The 4,458-nt window shown below is 39.7% G+C and overlaps 1 long non-coding RNA gene across 1 annotated transcript in view; it reads left to right on the top strand.

Moving 5' to 3' along the window:
- The window catches only part of LOC134618078 (uncharacterized), a 6,854-nt gene extending 3,153 nt beyond the window's left edge, over window positions 1–3,701 (top strand). The window contains exon 3 of the long non-coding RNA XR_010573560.1: window positions 2,653–3,701. This is a non-coding gene — a long non-coding RNA (uncharacterized LOC134618078). The remainder of the gene's footprint in view (window positions 1–2,652) is intronic.
- The last annotated feature ends 757 nt before the right edge of the window (window positions 3,702–4,458 follow it).

Below are 4,458 nucleotides of genomic sequence, written 5' to 3' on the forward strand. Positions count from 1 at the left end.
TATTTGCATAGTATTTTTACTGAGATATGGTGCACATATGTTTTGGGCAAAACATTTTTGAATATTAAAATAGAAACATTTTTACCATACAATTGGCAAATTAGCCAATGTCAATGCAAAACTTTTTCTGCCTATTAAAAAAAGAAGATAATCTTCTCACAAACTGGTGTTTGATTTTGAAACAGGAAAAAAGTGGGGAAACAAATGAAAAGACTAACATTTGAATAAAACCTGAAAGCAAGTAAATACTTTCTATTATGTTATGGTAAACTTTGGTAATATTGATGTATAAAGAACAACAATGGCTGATGATGAAATACAGTCAGCTGGCATGGGGACACTGCCAGTATTAACATGCAGGGCTGGACTGGGACAAAAGATCGTGCATTTTGACTAGAGACCGGCCCATGGGTATTAAAGCCATAAACCCTTTGAATGAAAACAAACGCTGTTGTGACAGTGATGTGTACTGTCTTTTTGGTATATGTATGATTTCTATACATTTTACATCAGATAAAAACTTTGTTCGAAAGATTCAGATAATTATTTAATAAAAGCTAGATATTTTAAATGACAATAACAAAGAAAACTATTTCTTTGCGCCCCCCTTTCCCTGTTAATGCCCTACCTGGCCCCCCTGGCAAAACTTTGCCGGAGGCTCCTGTAGCGCCTCCCAGAGGGCAGGAGGGTGAAGAGTGCATGTGATGGGTGACTGGGGTCTTTGATGATTCTCCCAGCCCTTTTCAGACACCGCTTCCTGTAGATATCCTTTATGGCAGGAAGTGGTGCTCCGGCGATGCGCTGGGCAGTTTTCACGACCCTCTGCAACGCCTTCCGGTCCGAGGCAGAGCAGTTCCTGTACCAGACTGTTATACAGTTGGTCAGGCTCTCGATTGTGCAGCGATAGAAGTTCATGATAGAAGTGGGCGATAAACAAACAAGAGAGAAAAGCCAATCAGCTGATTATTGATCAGTTTCATGATTGAAGTAGCAACAGGAGAGGGAGGGGGAGAGAATGAGAGAAGAAGCAGCTGTGCAGCAAAGACAGAATTAATCCAGCTTTGTGTATTTGTTTCATTCTAGCTGAAGTATGGGACAAACTGCGTCTGACTGTAAAACTCAGCACAACGAAAATAAACTCCACCTAAACTTGGTTTATATCTGACCCAGATAGACTGCAGGTCATAACTTCTTACCTGAAGTTCAGTTCACCTGACACTCGAACCGGCGGCCGCCTCGGGTCTCTCCTCCTCCTTCCTCCCCTTTCCCTCATCCACCTCCTGGCCTCTGTGGAAGCTCCGCCAGCATCTGGCCAATCCACCACCTTTCATTGTTCATGCCGTTACAAAAAAAAAAAAAAAAAAGTCACCAGCCCACCGAGCAAATGCCCGGTATGCTCGATGGCCAGTCCAGCTATGTTAACCTGCAACCAAATCTGCAGCTCCATATGGCAATGTTACGACTTGGATTATATCTTATAACTCATAACTCTTATGCTAGCTCCCCCCAGTAGCCTACTGTCTGAAATATTTGACAGTTGCAATAATTCTATATGTGTTATTTTTGCCTTGGTATTACGATTTCACCAAAGTTTACTAAACTCAACAAACTTAATATTACTTAATGGGACATTTATTCTCTCCTCATTTTCTTTCACCGAAAAATTGTTTTCTGTGGTGCCGTCTTTCGTGCTTGGCTCTCCTACCATTGCTAACGTGATGCTCATAGTGCAGAAGCCAATGTTGCATTCACTTACACTCGGATATCTGAGCTTCACTGCGAAAACATATTCGTACATTTGATATTTGATTGAATTTTATTGTTTCACTTTGGGGTGGCACCTGGGGTGGCCAGTTTTGGGGGGGGGGGGGGGCACCCCTCTGGACACCCCACTGAATTTGTGTGGCATCAGATTTGATGCAGAACAGCTGATTGTTCTGTAAATAGTTTGAAATGTTTATTTTTTAAAAAACACATTGGCTGCATTTTAAAAAATGGCTGCAAAAAACTTTGTTATTTGCCAAACTAGTTACTTTTTTGAAGAAGTAACTATATAATTAATTGCCCAACATTGGTCATTATATTTTGTATATTTTGACAGAGAGTTACAGGACTCTCTCCCAGACCACAGACTCATACCCATAATACAAGTCAGAGCTTTAGTTTTTATTTTTTTTTAAAAAAAGGAAAAGAAGAAAGTTGTTTTCAAAATTTGAGTTCAAGTTATTTTTTACTTCCAATAGTGTTAACATACTACACAGGTCAATGACTACATTTTTGTTTTACATTTTCATTGTAAATGGGCTAAAGCAGTTAATTAAAAGTAGTCTAACATAAATGTAAATGCTGTAATTTGATTAGCTTAATAAACCATGTAACTTGGATGGATTCAATGCTGGCGTGACCACAGTGCACACGTCTGATGTCGCTCACAGTGGTCCAAGGTATGGCTCAGGGAGTTTGTGTGTTCGCTCAGACACATGAAAAATTAGAGGGAACATTGATTGCAATGTGATACTATCTCCAGAAGGTGGTGGTAACACACCTACAATGTGTTTGTTGACATATTTGATTCCACTGCTGGAGGCAGTTTCAGTTTGTTCCACGACTGCATTTCACTCACTGCCTCTGTTTGTATCTCTGTCACTGCAGGACCAACATGGAGGGAGAAGTCAGCGCTCTCAGGAGGCCGACAAACCTCGCAGAAGAAAGGGAAAGAAAACCTACAGCTGTGATGAGTGTGGGAAGGATTTTTCCCGGACGGACAGCCTAAAAACACACCAACTCATCCACAGTGGAGTTAAACCTTACAGCTGTGAATTGTGTGGAAAGTCTTTTTACCTGGCTCGAATCTTAAAAAAACACCAAATCATCCACAGTGAAGTTAAACCTTACAGCTGTGACTTGTGTGGAAAGTCTTTTACTGAGGCTGGAAGCTTAAAAATACACCAAATCATCCACAGTGGAGTTAAACCTTACAGCTGTGACTTGTGTGGGAAGGATTTTGCCCGGGCTCAAGGCTTAAAAATACACCAACTCACCCACAGTGGAGTTAAAGCATACAGCTGTGACTTGTGTGGAAAGTCTTTTACCCGGGCTGAAAGCTTAAAATCACACAAACGCATCCACAGTGGAGTTAAACCTTACAGCTGTGACTTCTGTGGAAAGTCTTTTACCCACTCTCAAACCTTTAAAACACACCAAAGCGTCCACAGTGAAGTTAAACCTTACAGCTGTGACTTGTGTGGAAAGTCTTTTTCCCTGGCTGGAAACTTAAAAACACACCAACTCATCCACAGTGGAGTTAAAGCACACAGCTGTGAGTTGTGTGGTAAAGCTTTTACTCAAAATTGCGACTTACAGAAGCATCTAGTTACCCACTCTGGAATTAAGGCGTACAGCTGCGACTTTTGTGGAAAAAGTTTCAGCGACAAACACTACCGAAATAGTCACCGTCGGATTCACACTGGAAATGATCTTTACTGCTGTGATCAGTGTGGGAAACTATTTATAAAAGCTGCACAGTTAAAACTACACATGTTTAGCCACACTGAGGAGCGACCTTATAAATGTGACCTGTGTGAGAAGACTTTTAAATCTCCACATCACCTGAAAAACCACCGAAAGTATCACACCAGAAAATAACTCTACAAGTGCAGTTACTGTGAGGATGTATTCAATTTTTATCTTGTAATTGTAACCTGAGTGTTTGGAACAATTCTGATCAATAAACTTATGGAATTATATTGAATTATATTGAAACTGTTTGGAAAAATGAAGACTCATTTTCGCTCAGTAACCTGAGTGTTGTAAACAGTAAAATGTAATTGGACGTTGGCAGAGATCACTTACGCTGTCATTGTTTAGAAGCAGAGCGACACACTGTTTCACTGTTACCAATGTGCAAAAACATTCACTTCATTATCTGCTCTGTGCAAACATCAGCCTGATCATGCAGGACTGAAATCACTGGATCACAATGAATCTGAAGAGAGACAAAGATCCTCTTCTGGTTTCAGGGTCAGACTTAAAAACCTTGAGATCAGGCTCCACAGAGTTCAGATGGAATCTCCTGTAAAGAGTGTCAGCTGATGTCACACTTGGATCTGATGAGGTAGCTCTGATTTCTGGAGCTGCAGTGAATAATCCTGAATGTTGCATTTAGGAAGCTGCATGTATAGATATGCATATCAAGTTTATGTTTTTTTCCTTTGAGGGATTTTAATTCTCTAAAGTGTTATCCCTGTTACATTTTATTTTTTGTTCCCTTAGGACACAGTAGTGTTTAGTAGTTGTACTTGTTACTGTAGTATTAAAGTTATAGGAATGACTTTTTTTACCAAACTGATATGGTATCAAAATTGCAGATATTATTTTATATATCAATTTCTTTCATTTAAATTTTCTTAGTGTTTCCAAAATTAACTTCTTTTTTTTTATGTATTCATTTAATGTGTT

The sequence above is a fragment of the Pelmatolapia mariae genome, linkage group LG3_W (assembly GCF_036321145.2).
Source record: "Pelmatolapia mariae isolate MD_Pm_ZW linkage group LG3_W, Pm_UMD_F_2, whole genome shotgun sequence".
NCBI lineage: Eukaryota > Metazoa > Chordata > Actinopteri > Cichliformes > Cichlidae > Pelmatolapia > Pelmatolapia mariae.